The sequence below is a fragment of the Pinus tabuliformis genome, chromosome 5_1 (assembly GCF_031772625.1).
Source record: "Pinus tabuliformis cultivar Carrire ecotype Pingquan chromosome 5_1, CPIR1, whole genome shotgun sequence".
In the NCBI taxonomy this organism is placed as follows: Eukaryota; Viridiplantae; Streptophyta; class Pinopsida; order Pinales; family Pinaceae; genus Pinus; species Pinus tabuliformis.
In genome coordinates this window covers 376,630,600-376,655,042 of record NC_142305.1, presented here as the reverse complement: position 1 = coordinate 376,655,042, position 24,443 = coordinate 376,630,600, and positions in this window count along the sequence as shown.

The window sequence follows — 24,443 nt, the reverse complement described above, 5'->3', positions numbered from 1 at the left end:
GTAATGGGCAATAAGCATGTGAATGAACCTCTTGCTTTTATTTGTGGGTTATGAATGGACAAAAAGAGATGGAAAGTGTATGTGAATGTAAATGGAAAATATGAAGTGAAATGAGGTGAATGGTTTATTATGAGGTATGGATGTAATGGATACAATAGTATCTAAAAGTTTTTCAAGTATTTGGATCTGATTTTGCATCAGCGTATTTTCTCTTTGTTGTTGATCATCCTCTTATGAAACAAATTGGTCTCTTAGAGAGATGCCATTCTTTTGTAGTCATTTGTCTTTCCTCCTAGAACCTGCAAAAAAACCTAATACTTCTTCTGCAATGGAATGTAAGATTATCAAAGGAGATAGGTGATCAATATCTCTCGTTATGATATTTACACACAAAACTAAGAATTTGTATTAATGAAACAAGTTCTCAAAGGAAAAATGAAAAGAATTTATACCTGCTTTGGAATTGGTGCCCCAAGTTGAATGTTGCTCATTTTCAGCAATTTATTTCATTATTTACCATTCAAACTCTAATGATGGATTTTTCATTGTGTAGATTTTGTTGTGATCTTTCCAAGGATACTTGAATCATCAAAATCTGATTTTGTATGAGAAAGTTAAGTTGATTTGAACAATGAGGTTTTTTTAGCTAGAGAACAGCTGTGGAATTAGACTTTAACTACGGAATGTGCACAGTTTCTGTAGCTAAAATATTGATTAAAAAGTTAGCCATTCATCTTTCATCATTAGTCCAAAATTAATCAATACCTTCAGAAAAGTGAGCAAATAATTTATTCATTCATTGATTTAATTTTTTTCTTGACATGCGGGGACTTAGTGTGGCGACTTAGTGAAAATACACACCTTGACTTCCCTTCAATTGGGGTCTTTTTCTTCGACTTGGATCAAATGAATAGGACACCATACATGTACTAACATTTTCCTAGCTACTCATGTGGTTTGTTTCGTCTCTAGACATGTATAACCTATAGAAGTATGAAAATGGTTGCAAAATTTCCAGTGAGCTGCGGAATTAGGCTGCATTCCATAGCTAAAAGACAATCTCAAGACTACTGATTAAAGAATTCTAGAAACTGGATTCAGTTGTATACTAATTATTGATTTATTCAAATTTCTTACAATATATTGCCACCAAATAGCAGTAAAGCTCCCCACTTCCTTAAGGATATCTGATGTATATTTTTGTCATTTATTATGTTGTCAAATACTCACTGCTCAGGAGCTTTAATGGTTGGATCAATCTCAGGGAAGTGAAACCAAAGCATATAATCCAACCTAGCTGTAAGTATAGTTTGATAAAGATGAAGTGGAAAATAGTCATGAGCTTGATTAGTGCTTTTCATGGGATTACGAGTTGACAAAGATCATTTCATTGCAGAGTTTTGGCTGAAAGTATAGTTAGACTGCTAGGCACGTCATAGTAAAATCAAACATGTACACAGAACTCGTCAATGAAGACAAGATCCATGAATACCAAATCCTGTGCCGTTATTTTAGTGAGTACAATGCCAAGTAACTTACAAGAACGAAAGAACATAGGAATAGTCGTTAAATGGGTGCAATGGAGAAGCGTCATGTTCAATTGGGATACGTCTCTAAACAGGTGTGAGAGTCAAGTGCAAGTTTATTAAAGACGGGAGGCATTAAGGGTGGGAGACATGGTGGAGTAAGGTTAGATGCCAGCACATAGTTGATTCCTAAATCATAATTCCCTTGCCGAATTAAATCACAGCCTGTTAATTAATTAAAATCTGTTTTTCTTCACACGGGATGTAAAAAGAGGCTTCAGAGAACCGATAAATTTTCTTAAACCACCATGAATTTATTAAAACGATTTCTGGGTTATCTAATTGACCCTATCTACGAAAAAACCCATGTTTTATTTTTTCCAAATTCGCTTATGTTTGGCCAGATCATGCATTCAAAGTTTGACATTTTTCAGTGTTTTGCGTTTTTCCTGAGTTGCTGCTTTCGGCTGTGAAATTTCGAATCAGAGGTTATGATTCCAGTCTCCAAAGATAATTCAAAAATGTATGCTACCAACACATTCAGAAATTATAAAATCTCAATCAGTACTGATACAGTGAAGATGACCCTAGCAGTGAAGGATATGAACGTCCAAGAGGAGATGTAAAGTCAACTCTACGAAGGGCAGCATCAACGTAGGCTTGTTGATCTCATATCTGCACAGATTTCATATCTTCTAGTACCCCCTTCAAGGATGTCGTGCGTTCAAGAATGGATTTTCCATGAATTGGGTGGTCTCCCTTGTTCTGATCATTAGATTTATGTTTGTCAAGTGAACACTGATTTTTGTCTACACAATAAACAAACAAAAAAAAAGAAAGCATGCACAAGGATAAACAGTACGCAATGTTGTTGCATACTACTACTCTCTCTCTAATTTCAGAGCCTACACAAAGATGAAAGAATTGATCTGTTGCTGTTGTTTACAAGTGCCAGGCAAACAACTAGAGGAGGGTTTTATTTATTTATTTATTTTTAAATGTTTTTGCAGGTTTATTTTAAGGCCAAAGCTTGAATAGGGATGCAGATTTTCTATTGAGGCCACAGTGAAAGCTAGGATTGAAGATAGCCATAGATTGTTTTTTTTTCTCTGAAATTGTGAAATTCTATAAGAATGATTAATGATTTTCAATTTCAGGCAGCAAAGGCTTCAAGGTAAATATGCTAAAAACAAGACTTTGACTGAGGTCTTAAGCTAATTTTTTTTTATCAATTTGGGCTGGGTGACTAGGATAGGATCCATGTCGGGACAATTCTGGAGATGCCCATGTCGTCATTTTCTTCACTGTATGCCTGTAAAATATTAAACCTTGAAATTCGTTGTGGGAATCACAATTAGCTGCAGAATCAAACTACATTCCACAGTTAATTTGTAGAATCTTATTAAAACAAGACACAGTGTTTTGAGGACCATGACAGACCATAACCAGTCAATCTTCGACAGCTGAACCTATCAAAGCAGTTGGGTTTCATTATTATTTTTTTATTTTTTTTCTTGAATCAATTGAAATAATGAAGTTTATTTCATCTTCTTTTTCTTCTTCTCCCTTTTTTTTTACATAACAATTCTTTTTCTGATCCTCTAGATCACACAAAGTGCAAGAGAAGAGCATACTCAAGATTTTTTTTCTTTTTATATGTAAGAAATAAGGTCTCCTAATTACACTTCCCTGTTAACAGCGCCAAAATGTCTAGTCAATTTAACGTCTTAAATTACTCTACATAAATTATCAATCTGGATATCGTAAACTGATGAAGTGTAGTGCACCATATGTGCTTAGTTAACATTTTTCTTACTTCGTTGTTTTATAGTTTATGTTGTTTTTGAGGTTTTGTTCTTGTTGTTTTCCTAAAGTGTTTAATGCAAATGGAAATCCTATTCTAAGGTCTTAAGAATACTTTTAAAGGTCAAATATGGATGTAGATTTCAAGACAAGGTTTATGTCCCTTATGGTAACTTCCAAAACTTAGCACTTCAAAAGATCTCAAAACATGTTATTAATACTTGAACAGGGACTTAAATATGCAACTACTTACATCAAAGAAAAAATGAAATATTGATTATGAAATCATTGTCTGCTACCCATATAATTACAGAAATAAAATCTAAACTATTGCACTCAAACAAACCAAAAATTGTAGACTAACAAAAGCAAAATCAATTTACTTTACTTATAATCTAATAGCTTGCCAAGTAGCTTTTCCGGGTTAGGCCATGATTCTGGAGATAACGTCAATAACATGATGAATTGATATCTAAATTACCTACTTGCAAATGAAAGTAAAATCAAGTCACTTCACTTATAATCCAATAGCTCGCCAAGTAGATTTTCGGGGTTAAGCCATGGCTCTGGAGATAAAGTCAATAACATGAAGAACCTGATATCTAAATTACCTACTTGCAAATGAAAGTAAAATCAAGTCACTTCACTTATAATCCGATAACTCACTAAGTAGCTTTTCGGAGTTAAGCCATGGCTCTAGAGGTAATGTTAATAACATGAAGAACCTAATATCTAATTACAGAGATGAAAGTAAAATCAAATCACTTCACTCATAATCTGATAGCTCGTCAAGTAGCTTTTCGGGGTTAAACCATGATTCTAGAGATAACGTCAAATGACATGAAGAATTTGATATCCAAACTAACTAACAACAGCAAATAAATAAGACTGAAATCAAAGCATAACTGAAATTGAAAATCTTAAGAAAAAGTTCAACAGAGAGGCAAATCTCATGTCACTATTTGATACAAAAACATGTAAAGAAATACTAATCTATAATCAACCGGTTGAACACACTTGCATGAATTAAAATTGCATCAATGGAAATTCTAATATATCAAACTTGAAAGCAATCAAATGACATAATGAAATCAAAGCAAAATTAAAAAATAAAATCTACTCTACTTTACATTCTAATGTACTCCATGACACCTATTTCACATCTCCTTCAATGTTGAGAACATCAAAGCTTTATTCAAATTCTTCAAAATTACAAAGTACAACAAAGCTCTCCAAAGCTTTCAAAAGCCATCAAGGAAGAACTATAAACTCCAAGCTGAGCTAAGACTAACAAGCTAACAAATGAAGGAGAGAGATCTCCTATTTCTACAAAAAGATGAGAAGCCATCTCATTATTGAGAGTCCATGAATCTCTCCCTCTACCTCTAGAGTCCTAATCAAAATAGGAACTGATAAGACACATCTTCTTAGAGTTTCAATATAATTAGGAAATGTGACACATATCCTCATGATTCCATGATTCTTTCCACTCAAATTCGAATTTGGCCTTAGAGTGCCACATAAGGGTCTTCTAGAAGCCTCCTTTTGACCTACACATGTCAAAAATCTCAACCCACTTGTTAGGTATAAGCATATGCACGTTATTTTCTAATTTTTCACCACAAATTCACTTAAAAAGGCTAAGAATTAAAAAAGTTTGGAAAAACATAAATGTAGTCCAATGATAATGAAAGTGGGATGAATGTGGTGACATAGTAGTGAAATGGAGGTAATATAATGGACATAATAGTGAAAGTGTAATGGAAATGAATGACATTTTCAAGACCCAACATATCCCCCAAATAAAGTTATTGCATGTCCTCATGCAATATATATTACATTAACTCTTTTTTTTTTTTTTTTTTATCTTTGAGCTTTGGCTTAACTTTGCATGATATCATTTGATAACTTCATATTTTTGCAAAGTGTTTTACTTGAATTGCAACATGGTTGGTTCTTGTGTTACAACCAATTTTTTGTTGTTGCATTTTATTTTGATCTTTGAATTTTGCATAATGATATTTTGATTATTGTTGCAAAGTATATCTTTATTGGATTGCATGATGGTTGGTTCTTGTGGGACAACCATGATTTTGTTTGTATCCAATTTATCCTTAAAACACTTTTTGAAAATCCATTGTATGCTCATAATAACAATGTAATAGTTAATATAGGTTGGAAGTATGTGGGCTCTTGAATATGATATGAACATGGCAAGATATGAATATAAATATATCCCCCCCCCCCAACTGATGGTATTGGCAATTTTATGAAATGAGGAAGAGAAATGTTTTTCCAACAATTATCATTCTAGCTTTTTATGGAATTTTATGGTCAAAAGTTAGAAAATAACGTATCTTAACTTACCCTTTGGAATGGATGAGTTGTATGTGTGGTGGCTGCAAAATTTTGATCATATTCCTCTTCAAGTGGCTGAACTAGAGGAGTCATGGATAAAGAGTTAAGATGAATTTTTATTGCTTCTACTAAAACTTGCCGAATCTGCTCCAAAATGCTGAAAATAATAGTCTTCATATTTTCAAAACTCATTAGCACAATTCATACTATGTAAAAATATGTTCTGATGTTGAACATAGAAGGAAAGTGTTGACTTAGTGGCCATTGATGGATGCCACTATTCAACACGAGAACTCTCACCATTGATGACAATGAGAGTCAAGATGCCTAAACACATCTTGCTAGGTACGAATAATTTTTCCGATGTTGAGTCACCTAGAAGATTTGATGAACAAGGGACATTAATGTATTCCCATTGTTTTTCAGCATGATAACTTGCTATTAAGGCATGCAAGCCTCTATGTGTCTTTACAAGCAACTTAGACTCAAAGGACTATGGACTCAATAATTTGCATTGAAGCAGGACTTATTTGCGAAATGAAAATCACAGAAAATGAAAGATGAAAATGGAAGATGGCAGTGAAGAGCAGAAATAGCAATGGGAAATAAGCATGTGAATGAGCCTCTTGCTTTTATTTGTGGGTCATGAATGGACAAAAATAGATGGAAAGTGTATGTGAATATAAATGGAAAATATGAAGTGAAATGAGGTGAATGGTTTATTATGAGGTATGGATGTGATGGAGACAATAGTATCTGAAATTTTTTCAAGTGTTTGGATCTGATTATGCATCAGCATATTTTTTTTTTTGTTGTTGATCATCATCTTATGAAACAAATTGGTCTCTTAGAGAGACTCCATTTTCTTGTACGCATTTTTCATTCCTCTTGGAACCTGCAAAAAAAAAACTAATACTTCTTCTGCAATGGAATGTAAGATTATCAAAGGTGAGACGTGATCAATCTCTCTAGTTATGATATTTACACATAAAACTAAGAATTTGTATTAATGAAACAAGTTCTCAAAGGAAAAAAAAAAAAAAAATTACCTGCTTTCGAATTTGTGCTCCAAGTTGAATGTTGCTTATTTTCAGCAATTTATTTCATTATTTACCATTTCAAAATCTAATGATGGATTTTTCATTGTGTAAAGCTTGTTGATATCTTTCCAACAATACTTGAATCATCAAAATATGATTTCGTATGAGAAAGTTAGTGTGATTTGAACAATGAGATTTTTTTAGATGGAGAACAACTGCAGAATTGGACTTTAACTATGGAATGTGCACAATTTCTTTAGCTAAAAATCTTGAATAAAAAGTTAGCCATTCATATTTCATCATCAGTGCAAAATTAATCAATACCTTCAGAAAAGTGAGCAAATAACTTATTCATTTCATTGATTCAATTTTTTATTCTTGACATGCAGCGACTTAGTGTGGCGACTTAGTGATAACACACACCTTGACTTCCCTTCGTCTAGGTCTTTTTCATCGACTTGGATCAAATGAATAGGAAACCATCTATGTACTGACATTTTCCTAGCTACCCATGTGGTTTGTTTCGTCTCTTGACACCTATAACCTATAGAAGTATGAAAATGGCTACGGAATTGCAAGTTAGCTATGGAATCAGGTTGCATTCCATAGCTAAAAGACAGTCTCAAGACTACTGATTAAAGGAATTCTAGAAACTGGATTCAGCTGTATACTAATTGTTGATTTATTCAAATTGCTTACAGTATACTACCACCAAACAACAGCAAAGCTCCCCACTTCCTTAAGGATATCTGATGTATATTTTTGTTATTTATTATGTTGTCAAATACTCGCTGCTCAGGAGCTTTAATGGTTGGATCAATCTCAGCGAGGTGAAACCGAAGCGTATAATCCAACCTAGCTGCAAGTACAGTTTGGTAAAGGTGAAGTGGAAAATAATCATGAGCTTGATTAGTGCTTTTCATGGGATTACGAGTTGAGATAGATCGTTTCATTACATAGTTTTGGTTGAAAGTATAGTTAGACTACCAGGCACATCATAATAAAATAAAACATGTACATAGAACTTGTCAATGAAGACAAGATCCACGAGTACCAACTCCTATGCTGCTATTTTAGTGAGTACAATGTCAAGTAACTTACAAGAACAAAAAAACATAGGAATAGACGTTAAATGGGTGAAATGGAAAAACGTTGTGTTTAATTGGGATACGTCTCTAAACAGGTGTAATAGTCAAGTACAAGCTTATTAAATACGAGAGGCATTAAGGGTGGGAGACGTAGTGGAGTAAGGTTAGACGCCAGCATATAGTTGATTCCTAAATTAGAATTCCCTTGCCAAATTAAATCACAACCTATTCATTAATTAATATCCGTTTTTATTTACGCGGCATGCAAAAAGAGGCTTCATAGAACCAAGACATTATCTTAAACCACCACGAATTTCTTAAAACTATTTCTAGGTTATCTAATTAACCCTATTGCCGAAAAAACCCATGTTTTATTTTTTCCAAATTTGCCTCCGTTTGGATGGATCATGCATTCAAATTTTGACATTTTTTAATGTTTTGCATTTTTTCTAAGTTTTTGCTTTCGGCTGTGAAATTTTGAATCAGAGGTTATGATTCCAGTCTCTAAAGATAATTCAAAAATTTATGCTACCAACACATCCAGAAATTATAAAATCTCAATCAGTACCGATACAGTGAAGATGACCCTAGCAGTGAAGTATATGAACATCCAAGAGGAGATGTAAAGTCAACTCTACGAAGGGCATCATCAACGTAGGCTTTTTGATCTCATATTTGCACATATTTCATATCTTGTAGAACCCCTTTCAAAGATGTTGTGCATTCAAGAATGTATTTTCCATGAATTGGGTGGTCTCCCTTGTTTTGATTATTAGATTTATGTTTGTCAAGTGAACGCTGATTTTTGTCTACACAACAAACAAACCAAAAAAAAACATGCACAGGGATAAATAGTACGCAATGTTGTTGCATACTACTGCTCTCTCTCTCTAATTTCAGAGCCTACATAGAGATGATAGAATTTATCTGTTGCTGCTATTTACAAGAGTCAAGCAAACAACTAGATGAGGCTTTTATTTATTTATTTATTTTTAAATGTTTTTGCAGGTTTGTTTTAAGGCCAAAGCTTGAACAGGGATGCAGATTTTCTATTGAGGCCACAGTGAAAGCTAAGATTGAAGATAGCCATAGATTTTTCCTTTATTCTCTGAAATTGTTAAATTTTATAAGAATGATTAATGATTTTCAATTTCAGGCAGCAAAGACTTAAAGGTAAATATGCTAAAAACAAGACTTTAACTGAGGTCTTAAGCTGATTTTTTATCATTCTGGCCTGGGTGACTAGGATAGGATCCATGTCAGGACAATTCTGGAGATGTCCATGTGGTCGGCTTCTTCATTGGATGCCTGTAACCTATTAAACCTTGAAATTAGCTACGAAATCAGACTGTATTCCGCAGCTAATTTGCAGAATCTTATTAAAACAAGACACAATGTTTTGAGGACCACGACAGACCATAACTAGTCAATCTTAGACAGATGAACCTATCAAAGCAGTTGGGTTTCATTATTATTTTTTTATGTTTTTTCTTGAATCAATTGAAATGATGAAGTTTATTTTGTCTCCTTTTCTTCTTCTTCTTCTTTTTTTTTTTTACATAACAACTCTTTTTCTGATCCTCCAGATCACACAAAGTGCAGGAGGAGAGCATACTCAAGAATTATTAATTTTTTTTTTAGATGTAAGAAATAAGGTCTTCTAATTACACTTCCCCAGTAGCAGTGCCAAAATATCTAGTCAATTTAACGTCTTAAATTGTTCTACATAAATTATCAATCCGGGTATCGTAAACTGATGAAGTGTGGTGCACCATATGTGCTTAGTTAACATTTTTCTTACTTCGTTGTTTTATAGTTTATGTTGTTTTTGGGGTTTTATTCTTGTTTGTTTCCTAAAGTGTTTAACACAAATGGAAATCCTATTCTAAGGTCTTAAGAATACTTTTAAAGGTAAAGTATGGATGTAGATTTCAAGACAAGGTTTATGTCCCTCATGGTAACTTCCAAAACTTAGCACTTCAAAAGATCTCAAAATATGCTATTAATACTTGAACATGAATGTAAATATGCAGCTATTTATATCAAACAAAAGATGAAATACTGATCATGAAATCACTGTCTCTGCTGCCCATCTAATTACAAAAATAAAATCTAAACTATTTCACTCAAACAAACCAAAAATTGCAGACTAACGAAAGCAAGATCAATTTACTTCACTTATAACCCGATAGCTCGCCAAGTAGCTTTTCCGGGTTAAGACATGGCTCCGGAGATAACGTCAATAACATGAAGAATTTATATCTAAATCACCTACTTGCAAATGAAAGTAAAATCAAGTCACTTCACTTATAATCCAATAGCTCGCCAAGTAGCTTTTCGGGGTTGAACCATGGCTCTGGAGATAACGTCAATAACATTAAGAACCTGATATCTAAATTACCTACTTGGAAATGAAAGTAAAATCAAGTCACTTCACTTATAATCCGATAGCTCGCCAAGTAGCTTTTTGGGGTTAAGCCATGGCTCTGGAGATAACATCAATAACACAAAGAACCTGATATCTAATTGCAGAGATGAAAGTAAAATCAAATCACTTCACTCATAATCCGATAGCTCACCAAGTGGCTTTTTGGGGTTAAGCCATGGCTCTAGAGATAACATCAAGTGACAAGAAGAATTTGATATCTAAACTAACTAACAACAGCAAATAAATACGACTAAAATCAAAGCATAACTGAAATTGAAAAGCTTAAGAAAAAGTTTAGCAGAGAGGCAAATCTTATGTCACTGTTTGATGCAAAAACATGTAAAGAAAAACTAATCTACAATCAACCAGTTGAACACACTTGGATGAATTAAAATTGCATCAATGGAAACTCTAATCTATCAAACTTGAAAGCAATCAAATGACATAATAAAATCAAAGCAAAATTACAAAATAAAATCTACTCTACCTTACATTCTAATGTGCTCCATGACATCTACTTCACATCTCCTTCTATGTTGAGAACATCAAAGCTTTATTCAAATTCTTCAAAATTACAAAGTACAACAAAGCTCTCTAAAGCTTTCAAAAGCCGTTAAGGAAGAACTATAAATTCCAAGCTAAGCTAAGACTAACAAGCTAACAAATGAAGGAGAGAGATCTCCTATTTATACAAAAAGATGAGAAGCCATCTCATTAATGGGAGTCCATGAATATCTCCCTCTACCCCTAGAGTCCTAATCAAAATAGGAACTGATAAGACACATCTTCTTATAGTTTCAATACAATTAGGAGATGTGACACATATCCTTATGATCCCATGATTCTTTCCACTCAAATTCGAATTTGGCCTTAGAGTGCCACATAAGAGTCTTCTAGAAGCCCCCTTTTGAGCTACACATGTCAACAATCTCAACCCACTTGTTCGGTATAAGAATATGTAAATATTTTCTAGTTTTTAACCACAAATTCACTTAAAAAGGCTAAGAATTAATAAAGTTTGGAAAAACATAAATGTGGCCCCGTGTTTTGCTGAAATTTGTGTCAAGGCCTAGGTGTAGGATGGACACTTGGGTGGACAATGATAATGAAAGTGGGATGGTGACATAGTAGTGAGATGGAGGTGATATAATGGACATAATAGTGAAAGTGTAATGGAAATGAATGACATTTTCAAGACCCAGCACATCACATACAAAGCAGGGTGTCCTCTCACACGTGGTTGCAGTCAACTCAAAGAACAAAGGAGTAGGACAAGAAGTGGTTAACTATGGATTTAACAACTGTGGCAGCTGATTTCAAGGAGAGGGAATGATGAGGTGGTATAAAGGGAAGGAAAACGTTATGTGAACGCATTCATGCATTCCACCCCCTTGAAACTCCCTCACTCAAGTAGCTCTTATATCTCTGGCCACCCACTGGAAGCAAGGATCCATTGTCCTGCAAGAGAGTTTATATAAGAGCATGCATAGGAATTCCTACAGAAGAAAACTACAGAGGCAGTCTAAAGAATAGGTAGAGAAGGGTTCAAGAGGGAAAATCACCATTCTAAAGAGGTAGGATCTAAAAATCCATCCCCATTTACAAGAAAATGAACTAGAAGTGCTTTAAAAGCTCGTGGATTATATACATAGGAAACTCTATTTTCTCCTGAATTTAAAATTCTTATGTCACACCTCTCATTTCCTCCTCAAGCCCCACAAGAAAGATGATAGGAGGGTTTAATAGGTGAATAAACCACAGAGGATAAAAATGGAGTAAAGAGGGACATTCTGCCATACCCATGGAGTGAGGTATGCCACCAACTGATGAAATACATCTCATATGAGGGTAGATACAATGTCTTTTATGGCTACCATTTTAGGATGCTCAAAGAATTAAGATTTGGGTTATAAATTCAAGCTCACCAAAGACTCAACGTACCCTATTTTCTGATGCAATTACTCGTGGACTCCAACAACAATCTAAAGAAAGGAAATTCCCAACAGTTAGTTCACCATGGGTTGATCAGGATCCTCATTGAGGATGCCCTCCAAAAACCTCAAGATCCCTATAAAATGTTCAGTCTTTAGAGACTTACCAGCATAGGATGAGATGGATGGAGAAGAAACTAATACAGAGGAACATGATGAAGTAGAAGAGAAGGAGGATGACATTGAAACAGAGAGGAAGAAGGCATTAAAATAGAAGGGGAAGAACACAAGGAGGAGTCACCTAGGGTGTCTCCAAAGGCCCTTGAGAGGACAGCTGTAGGAAAGGGAAAACCAACTAGCATATATGGCCAGCCTCTCCTTGGAGGCCATCTAGTATAGGATGCCAGCTAAATCCTATGCTCTTTACCTCAGAGAACAATGGCTGCAATTTCAGATTAAAACACTAGCTAGGAGATCTACAATTAATGGATTTGGCATCATCGATGAACCATGAGAAGTCAAGGGATGCAGAGATGAAAAGAATATTGGCTAGAGAGAAAAATGGCCCTCTTTTCATTAGAGATGAACAATCAAATCCCATGGCCCTAATCAGCACCCATAATCTAATTACAAATGATCCTCAGCTGGCACCTAGATATCTTGCTCCCCAAGAGCAAGCAATTTCACTCTTTGAGGATATGTTTAGGCTGCTAAGAGATGATAACATACATGCCTGAATATCACGTCCCTCAAATGTTGAGAGAGGCGCTCAACATGACACTTATGTATAAGCAATCAATGCAAAGGTTGAAGGTCAAATTGGAAAGTCCTAAAACTCAGTCTACCACTACTCCTAGGGATGCTAGAAGGGAGAAAAGAAGAAGAGGAAAAGAGGCAGTGGGAAGAAGTAGAAAGGAAAGTAGGCTTCTATAAAAATGAAGAAGAGACCACAATAGAAGCATGGGATGTCAGAGAGGATACTAGAGCCATGAAGGACATGGACATTGACTAAGTTGCTCAGAGGATGAGCAACACTTTCAGTAGGGGTGATGATGAGACTCATCATTGGGTAATTATATAGGCCTTAATTGGCCTTAATTGACCTCCTAGGTTAGTCAAACCAACTATTCTCACAACTTATTGCATACTTTCGATTATATTTTGTTTATGAGATGAGTTAGAGTTGGAAATTTTGCTTTGTGGTCTAATGTGCATGTAATGCAGGAATAAAGGATTGAAGCAAGGAACCATGGCAAAGACCTTGGTCAAAACTCAAATGGGACAAGGGAGAGGAATTATAGGAGGTAAATTCTCTTCGTTTCCTACCCCTCCATTCGAATATTCCTCCATCAGCTCAGAGTGCAAATAGCCAAATCATGAGGACTAGAAGGCAACAGAGCAAGTGAAAAGGATAGAAAATTAGTTTATCTTGTGGGGAGCCAAGCCTCCCTAATTTGGAAGGAAGTTGTTGGAGACTTCAGATGTATAAGTAGAGAGGATTAGGACCTCAGTAGGATTCAGATTCTTATTGTAAAACTCTACTTTAGTTCTGAGCTGCAAGACTTGTGACAGTTTGTTATGTAATCCATGGTTTTTGTAATAAATATGAGTTCTGTTTTGAGCCAACACTTAGTTAACTCAAAGGGTTGAAACTCTTGGGTTAGGGCCGAACCCAAGCAGCCAAAGCTCCTCTTTATTGTACATGTATGCTAGCATAGATTTCTGGTTCTGTTCATTTGCTTAAGTAGCTTCTTGGTTTTCTGTTCATTTTCTTAAGTATCTGCATTTTCATTACTACAGTATAGCGTAGATGATTTATGGTTCTTCTATTCATCTGCTTATGTAGTTGCATTATGCTTACAGTACTGTAGAGTAGATCGGTTGTGCTTTAGTTTACCTCCATTTGTGCCTTCTTTCAATTAGCAGGTTAGCTAGGAGAAAAGGATCACCATAAGGTTGTCCGCAAGTGTCTCGACCTCGTCTCCTCCCTTAGGGACCATGACTTGAGGAATAGACCCTTCAGCAACTCCAAAAACATAGCTTTCTAGTTCTCGCATGAGCTATGGAGTTTGTTGTTTCATTGAAATCTCCTTCAATACATTCTTCATGCATAATCCCCTTACCGTCCGATCCACAACAAATCTTCCCAATCACCATCTAATTCATTAGTTTATCCAACAGCCACCTCACGTGAAGTCTTCCACTTACTTTATACAGTTTAAATCTCCACCATCGATATGCCTCGCCTGGTCCAACAACTATTGCATCACCTCAACACTTTATGAACCCCCACTGTCGATTTGCCTCGCCTGATCTGACGACTGTCACGTCACCTGATCACCAACCAGCTTGGCCGATCTCCATCGTTGATCTGTCTAGACTGATTCGATAACTATCGCGCAATCTCACATGGATTTTTGCATGATCGTTATCTGCCCGAGAGCACGCAAGAAAAGTGGTTTTTCCATGCTACGTGTCACCCAGTTAGGCTATTTGTGTGAAATTTTAGAATACAACTTGCAACTTTGAGGATGTGCGAGAAACTACTTACCGCCTTAGAAACCTGCTCCATCATTTCTGCACGTTTCTTTTTCCCGTGATACGATCTTCGCCGTCCATCCTCTGATTAATCTTGTCCATCCATATCTTGACTTAATCTCCACGATAATATCTCCACCTTTCATCCTATTCGTTCGTTCGGTTCGTCCATCTACCCACTTAATCTCCGCGATAAGACCTTCGTCATTCATCCTGTGCATTCACCTTGTTCATCCATCTATTCACTTAATCCTTTGCGATAAATATCTGCCATTCATATTCTGTTCGTTGGCTGATCCAACGGTTCTTATGCACTGTTGCTTCTTTATGTCCTCCTTTCATTGATTTCGTCCTCCGATTTCTCTTCCACTTGAAAATTGATTTAGCTTAGTTTCCTCATTTGCACCTTCATATAGTTTGATTCTCTTTGCTTCTGTAACTTAGATAGCAGCATTAGGTTAGTGATTGATTTAGAAATTCTACTTAGCATATTTGTTTAATTGGTTAATTAGGTTATGGTGTGAGTTAGCATTACAAGTTTTTTTCGTCATTACTGCAGTAGAGTAGCTCTCTCTTAGAATAGATTTCCTCTTCTTCTGTCAAAGAATCAAGCTTCTTTTGACCCTATATAAGTATAGCTTGGAACCCATGGGGTATCTTGCCAGATGAACAGCGACAATATGCAGGATCTTCACTTTTACTTGTGCATATAGCACTGTCACCTCCAAGTTTGTACAAACCCCGGGTTGATAAGTAAAGTTGGTAGCCTTGGCAGTTGCAGCATTCTTATTGCAATACCTAGGCTCATCAGTCATAAGCATAGAAGGGTCTATTTCCTCATCAGGCTTATCCTTGCTTCCTGAGATGCAGGCGTAAGTGAAGCTCTTATTTTCTTCCATGAATGTTTCGCGTGCATGCTCTAAGTCAAATTCAGCCTCCTTTATCAGAGCTTTGCGAACCCATGCACTGTCTTTGAGTTGTTTCCCATTATCATCGCCTATTGCAATGCCACTTCGGAGTAATATATTCACATTCGGATCCTCTTCGCGAGGTTGAGACCTCAACATCTGTAGGTTTTGAGTCGGCTAAGGTGGTAGTGCTCCCTTGTCTTGTATCCTTGCTAATAGCAAAGGGCAGTCTTCTGAATCATGATCAAACTGAGTACAATATTTGCACGACGGTCACATAGGGTTACTGCATTCGTAGGCATAGTGTCCTGGTCCTCTGCAATTGTAGCAGCTTAGCTGTCCCTGACCTCTGCCAGGTCCTCCCCCACCTCGGCCTCGTCTGCGCCATTGAAAGCCTATTCACGCCATCCCTTCTCTCTAGTCACGGGGCCGCGTTTCTGCCTGAACCATATAGGTGGGAGTTTTGTCCATCATCAATTCATAACTTCTACAATTGCACTCATCATGCCCTACCGACCTACAGAAGTCACAAAATCATTGTTTCAGTGTTTGTACAAAATTATGCAGCAAATGACAGTTATCTATCCTATGTTTTCCTGCTACCTGACATATAATGCACCACAACGCAGGCCCCACACTCGGTCCTGCTTGAGCTTCCAGCCTCAAAGGCACCGGTCCTCCTCTTGCAATATATTTTGCAAAGACCGGGCAATGGTCTTTGTCATGCACCTAGCCTTTACATTTCAGGCACCATACCTCTTCGCACACCTCTAGTCAAACTGTTCTATCCTACTTCAAACTTTGAATTTCAAGGAAAAAATTTTGCAATTGTGCATAGATCTGCTGAATCCCCAAATTTGAATCTTGCATCAGTGTTTCATGTAGTCTCATTGCAATCTCCAAGTCCTTTTCCTGAGTGATAATCCTCTATTGTGACCGTGCAACCCTTAGGTGTGGCAGGAGTGAAGTCACGAACCACTCATGGTGCTGCCCATTTGTGAAGTTCATATTAGCCTTGCAGATTTTACACTTCAAGCTCTGATCCCCAATTCCCAAGGTCTCTCACCTGGTTTCATTTCGATTTCCTTGAACCCCATGATCGAATCTACCTCGGATTTGGGCCTACTGAATTCTTTATTCAGTGTGGTTTGGATGTTTTCCACTCCAACATTTGGGTTATCATTAGAGTACTTGATGTACCAGGTTAGTGCGTGATCTTGCAAAGAACTAACCAATGTTTCTTTCTTCATGTGATCATCTGTAATGCCCTGAACTTTCCATATAGCTTTCAAGATGAACCAAAACTAGTCCAGGTCCTCATTTCCCAAGCCTTTAAACAAAGGCAGCTTCACTCAATTTTCCATGCTGAACTGCGGTGGAGGTGGTGGTGGTATGGGTGAAGTTGCAGGTGATGGTGGTGAAGTTGGAGGTGGTGTGGGTGGAGGTGGCAGTCGCAAGAATCCTTGTCTTATTAACTGAATTGAACTTCGCGAAGTAGCATGCGCTACTCCCTTTTCGTCACCTAATGGAGGTGAAATATGGACTATATTTAGGACCCTTTCTTCCTTCGTTCCTGTAAGTCTTTCCATTTTGCGTAGCTCTGAACATCAAGGTAGTTGCATAACCTGTTTTTCATGCAATAACATCTTAATCCAGGTATTCAAAGACTTCAAGTACTTACGTCACGGACCCTTGAAAAAGCGTCGCTCTGCCTCGTTGTAACTAACTGAGGTATCAACCATGAATTTGTCACAAATCCTCCTATGGTGCGATTGAGCCAAATATCGACAGCATGGGCGATCTTATCCTTAGAGGCTTCTAGTCTCTGTACTAACTTTGTGGTCTAGACAATAGGACCGTCAAGTCTCCACCTTCCTTGGCTATCTGCTAGCTTTGCAATCCATTCGTATAACTCAACTGGAAAGGAGCATAAAAAGATCTTATGTATTTCTGTATATAGGTACTTGTCCAGACATTTTTCCTTTGTTGGTCGCGGATTTATATTCTCCTACACCGCGAATTCATGGATCTTCCTGTCTAACCAATCTTCAACCTCTTTCTTAGTTGGATTCCAATGATACGACATCACACATCTTTTATGTAGTTTCCAATCCCAGCAACGAAACCATTTGTTGGCTATGTGGGGCCTGACCCAGGTTTAGCGTTGGTTAGCCAAACAAATCCCTACAATACTAGCCCTTTCAGCATCATCCCACGGAGCGCGGACCGAAGTCTCACCCGAAGCAATATGGGGGGATGCTGGAACCAAGTTTCTACAGCCTGAGATGGTTGTAATGTCAGTTTATACCCTCTATTCCTACTTTCACACAGGTCGCTACGTTCTAGGGCTCTGTCAGTCTAACCCTTTATTTTTCCCTTCAATACCTCCGAGAAAGGAGTACGATTGACCTTCGCGCAACCTTAACCTGCGATCCATGTACTTTTGCGCTGCTATGACAACAGATTGCACAGGTTCTCAAGTTATCCCAAGTGTATTACTTATCTTACTAAACAATCATAGTTAGCGCCACGTAAATAGATATTCTTACTTGCGTTCAATTAGCTAATGCAGTCACATACATTCGTACATCACATGAACATTGTAAATTAAACCGGAAACGCAATATAACCAGACGCATTAACAATAAATGGATACATAGAATTTGCAAAATACTTCTCTTTATTGATATCTTTAGATTATTACAGACTCTATTCACCCTACGCACACAGCTATAGGGGTCTGTGCACTTAGCTGCGAACTTCTACCCTAGGCCTCTGTGCATTTAGCTGCAAAGCCTCTACCTATGCTAAGACCCGAAACACTTGGACTTCGCTATCGAGACTCTTCACTCTATTATTTGCTAAAGACTTCTAAATACTTAGAGCTTACTTACTTGGCTCCTTTTATACAATCCCATGGTCTGTGGACCATGGGTGGATCTTTATAGCTGACTTTACACTTTGCAAAATAAGGGTGGACAACCCTTTATGACTCATGACACCTTTGCGCTCTGTGACCACAAAATGTGAAGACTTTACAACATTATTACAAAATTTGACCCAAAACATGGGCTTTTAGCCCCAAAACTGTCCTTGGGGGATCCCATTCCCAACAAGGCCTGTTGGGACAGGGTCCCCTAGGGTTAATTTTGGGGCAAAAAGCCCAAGTTTTATTGTAAAAAGTGTAAAGTCTCCGCAAGTTGTGGTCACGGAGTGCGTAGATAGTAAAGTGTCATAAAGGGTTTTACCCTTTTTTTATGTAAGTTGTGTCGGCTTGTATGCACCTACCCATGGTCCGCTGACCATGGGATTGTATAGTAAGAGAGTCTTAGAGAGTTTAAGAAAAGTAAGTGATGATGAAGATGATTGTAATAGGTCAGTAGAAGAAATATAGAAGAAGTCTTAGAGTATAAGAGAGGCTCTGCAGTTGTGTGCGCAGAGGCCTAGGGTAGAGTTTGCAGCTAAGTGTACGAACCCCTGCAGCTGTGTGCATAGGGAAGTCTTGAGTCTATAGCAGAACTGAAGTATTAATAAAGAGATTATTCCAAAAAATCTTGTGTTCTATCTATTTATTTCTGTTATGGATGGATGCACTTTTGTATTGTGATGAATGATGGGTTTATTAAATAATATTGTATTGATGCGTTACTTTACATGATTTATATTGTTATATAAATGCAAGTAATAATTACAGTTTACGCGAAGAATATCTTATTGTATGAGAAAGTTATTAAACACTTAAGCCAATCTGGGTAAATACATAATTAGGAGTAATCACAGAAGCACGTCAGTGGTTGATTCACCTATTTAGGGTCTGCGAAAGACAGTTGTAGACCTTTGTGAAGTTCTAGAGGTTGGTGAAAGGAAGTTATATCGATAAGCCTTAAAGGCTAATCGATTTGTATGAAGGTAGGTTTAGGGCATAAAATGACATCACACTCATCTTTGGGTGCAGAAACTTGGTTCCAGCATCCCCCCATACTGCTTCGGGTGAGACTTCAATCCACACTCCGTGGGATGATGCTGAAAGGACCAGTAGTGTAGGGATTTGTTTGGAAAAACTTAAATCTGAACCTGGTTGAGGACTCACTAAGCCAACATATACAGAGGAGTAGAAGAAGACAAGAAGACAACTCCTTGAGTAATTTTACAAAGGTCCAACACTCCAGCATGCACACCCCTGCATCGATTGAACATGAAGTAGGCACAGGTATGGAAACCTCTCAGCTACCCCCTATTTGTAAAATAATGAAAATGTTATGAATGTCGAGCTAAGGTATTTTTGTAAGCTAGAGGTGGCCAGTTAACTTGGCCACCCTCATTCAGTGAACAAAAAGTGATTTATGAGTCATCATGCAACGTGGAGTGTCACATCAATCAAGATTAGATAACAGAGGGTGGGCATTGATTACGAGGGATGAGGGAATGATCACTCTAGGTGGGACAACGTTCCGAAAGAGGAAGGCTCATGCCTTTTCCAAGTCATCATATCGCTTCGAGCCCTAGCCAAAAATAGCATATAACATACTGAGGCTCAAATTCTCTTGCATATACACTCATTTCAGAAATATTTCAGGTAAGGATGAGCTAAGGGAGCCATCGATGAGAGTCGAGCCCTACTATGTCATTTCTATATAAGGAAGCTACAGGAAGCTTGCAAATGCTACAAGAGACCTGACAATTACTACAGGAGGCTCGAAAATTTCTACAGGAAGTATACAAGGGTGAAATAACGTTTCCAAGGGTCAATTTGGTATCCAATTATCCTTATCCTAGGCAATGTCATGAAAATTAAGAGGCCTCTCTCATTCAACTGTCCATAATTCACATGTTGGTGCACCCTAAATTCTACAAGTAATATCAATCATTTTGAGAATTGAAAGATTTCTTTTTGGCTATAGATTAGAGGGAATATACGTAATTTTCATCAACTAGAGATTCCAACCCTTTTCTCCCATTAAATTACACATCAGATCTATTACAAGAGGAAACCCTCCTACACTTAGTTGAAAATAGAAGAGAAGAATAGAGGGGGATTCAATAGAAGAGAATCTACAAACACCAAAAGAAATCATCTTCACCCTCTTGTATTAGAGATTTTCAGAAGGCATCAATGGTTAGGTTTGTTTGATCTACTAAAGGGATATGATGATGACACTACCTATGAATTTTCCATGGCCCTAAACTCTGAGACAGGAGTCAATGCCACCATTCTGATGAGGGGATTAGCCATTTCAATTAGTCTTGAGCTAATTAGTAGGGTGACATCCCTTCCCCTAGGGATCCAATGGAGAAGAGAAGACAAGTCCAATAGTGCCATTGCCAAGAAACATCACTTCTAATGAGAAACCTAATGAAGATAAAAATGGAGCCAGGAAGGAAATCCTACCCTATCCCTAGGATGAGGTGGCCTACCATATCCTAAAATTCATCTCGTTCGAAGGAAGATTGGGTGTAGTCTATGGCTATGATTTCTCTATGAACTAAGGTTTCAAGCAGAATTTCCCCTAACCCAAAGACTTTGTGTACCTTATTTCCTCCTACAGTCCATCAAGAACATGAGCCAAAAGTTGAGAGAACGGAAGCACCAACACCTAGGCCACCATGGCCTCATCAAACTGATAGTGGAATATGCTTTGAATAAACTAAGGATCCCTATCCTCTGGTCCAAATTCAGGGATATAAACAAAGAAACCTTCATTGACACTCAAACCATCACAGTAGGTGAGACCCCACCCTATAGGGTTGGAGGAAGAGATGGGAAAGAAGAAGAAGAGGCAGAGGTAGAAGAGGAAGAAGAGGCGAAGGTAGAGAAAACAAAGGAAAAACCAGAGCAAGAGAAAGAGGTAGAGAAATATCAAGATAGAGAAGAAGATGAGGAGCGACAGGAAGAACCAAGCCCTCAGAAAACCACTGCATCTAGAGAAGAAGAGGTATCCCCAGAGAAAACAAATTTGTCTCCAGGACCCACTAAGAAAGAGGTCGCTACCACCTTAGCTACGTTGAGCACACCAATCAAACCTAAAAATTAAAGGCAAAGGAAAACTCCCCTCTACTTCACAACTAGGAAAAGCACCAAGATTAAATAGGGAAGGCCTCAAACTCCCACAAAGGCCCCTAATACAATTGAAGATTCCCCAAGTAATAAAGAGGAGTTAGGACCCACTGAAATGAAATTTGAGGAGGTTACCTCTCCTAAATCCATATCAAAGACTCCCATATCATATGTAAGGAGGCCTACCACTAGATCAAATTCCTCTAAAAAACCCAAGACACCTACCATACTTCAAAAAAAAAGGGAAGCTACAAGAAAAACAAAGCATGATACAGGAAGAATATAAAATGCTACGAGAAGAGTAGACGAAGTAGCAGGAAGGGAAAAAGGTATCACAATAGCTACAAGAGGGGGTAACTTCCCCAAGAACATTTGAGAAGGACTTCCTAGAGTTAAAGGAGCCTAGTTTACAACCTAGTTTGAGCTCCTATTATAAGTTCTTTGAAGGAGTGAAAGTGATCCCACAAAAATTTACAGTCCCACTTTTCTTTGAACTTGAAGCAGAAAGAGGAAGAACCCATAGATGGATGCAGATTGCTAAATCTAAGAACGTGGAAGATGTGGGCCTCATGGAAGAGAAGGTCCTAGAAATGGGTAAGGATTTAAGTGAGTTAAGGGAGAAGGAATCTATGATGAGAGAATAGCTATAGGCCGAAATTAGATGTTTGAGGAAGAAGGTGAAAGATAAGGAAGCCCAATTGGCCACAATGGAAAGCCTCTCCATGGAGGCACTACAATGCATATTTCCATCCAAATCTTATGCACTCTTCCTCAAAGAATAGTGGATGAAGTTCCAAATAAATACATTAGAAAAACATGGATCCAAGCCATTCCAGGATAGCAAGCAGTTCATTGAGTTGTGTGACCAAAGTAATATAGAAGATATAGTCAAATTAGCTAAGTTCTACCTACACAACCTCACCTTAACTGATTGAATTTTTGGGATCCCAATGAAAATTTGGGAGAGCTGTAGCTAATGGCCCTTGTATCTTGGACAACTCATGAGGAGGCCAAAGCTGAGGATGTGAAGAAAGTAATGGAAAAGGAAGAAAAAGAACCCCTCTATATTAGGGTAGAGAAAATAAGTCCCATGGCTGTAATCAATACTCACAACATCATCTCCAATGATTCTAAGCTATCACCTAGATACCTTGCACTCAAGAGGAGGCCATCTCCCATTTTGAGGACACTCTCAGGTTGTTAGGGATAGAGAGCCAACAAGAATGTCAGAGAAGATGGAATGCCTTGCCACACAGTCTCCAAATCAGGGAGTATCACTCTCCTAAAAGGTTGAGTAATTCATTGGAAAGAACACCCTTGTACAAAAGGGTTATTCAAAGATTAAACGTCAACTTGATTGGACTCAAGCTCACTCCACCTTTGATGTTGTTTTTACAAGAAGGAAGGAACGAAGAAGGCTAACTAATCTGAATTACTCACTACGAGACTAATTCATGAATGGGATAGATAGGCTTCCAAACCTTTTCTTAGCTTAATGAGAGGTAGTAGTACTTGTTACTAAAGCAGATCTAATCCCATGCTTATAGGATATGAGTCAATGTAAGCTTAGTCACATGAGAAGCATAGATAGAAGCACCTGAGTAAGCATCTGAGCTATAAGCACCACCTATACCATTAGTCTACCTGCTATAAACTACCTACGAGAACAGTCAGCATGGAACTGGGACGTGGAACTGGAACGTGGGAGCTTGCTACAACCTACCTACTGACTAGAATAGCTAGCATATGCCCCCAAATGGGTGAATCATTGTATGTAATGCTTCCTCATTGCTAGTCACTATTTCCCCCCGTAGAGGTCAGATTCATGAGGGGTATGTGGGACCTCATCGGAGTTTTAGCAAATCTTTGTACAAATACCTAACAAATGATGTCGGAGCTTGTATCAAAGCTTTAAGTCAATATGCATATATTCACAAACACGTCCTTCCTTCCTGGGCACAGTGATGAAAGAGCCATGAGGAGTGGTAGTTCCCCGCCAAAACCAACCCGTTCCAACTCCATTTTCAAAAGGGTATCCTTTTCCGACCCAGAGTGATAGCTGCAGCTTGACAATATTGCCTCAGTTTATCCCCTTCTTCTTTATATAGAGAGGAGTGGAGAGTGATTCTTATTATAGCCTAGTGTGGATCAATTCATTATACTGGAGGATCTTGAAAGAACTTATCAGGATGTCGCAACTACCGCTTTCTCTCCTCTGCCTCGAGGCGGTCTTCTCTGGGGGAAGCCGAGGAAGCCTTATGCACTTATCTCCCTGGCTTTGGGACAAGGCTTAATTTATAGGCCAGGGGGGAATTTGTGTACCTCTCCAGAGTTGGGATATGGGGTGGAGAAAGACGAAGGCAATCTATTTTTAGGAAAGGAAGTATTGGACAAACATAGATAAGGATGTAGGCTTCTATCCTCATGAGGGAACACCATCTGCAAAACCTTGGGATATTAGAGAGGCCACTAGGGCCATGAAAGACATGGAAATAGATGACTGAGTTGCTCAAAGGATGAGAAATAATTTCAATAGGGAGTGATGATGAGGCTCATCAATAGGTATATCATAAGGGTCACAATGCCATCCTCTAGCTTATTAAAATATCTTTTTCTTACATTTATCTACAAATTTTGTTATATTATGCATAGTGTGAGGAGTAAAAGATGCGTTTTTATTTCATGTGGCCTAATGTGTGTTAAATGCATGAATTGGAGAAATTTTAACATAATTTTAGTGTAGGAGATCAAATTAAAAAATAAAGAGA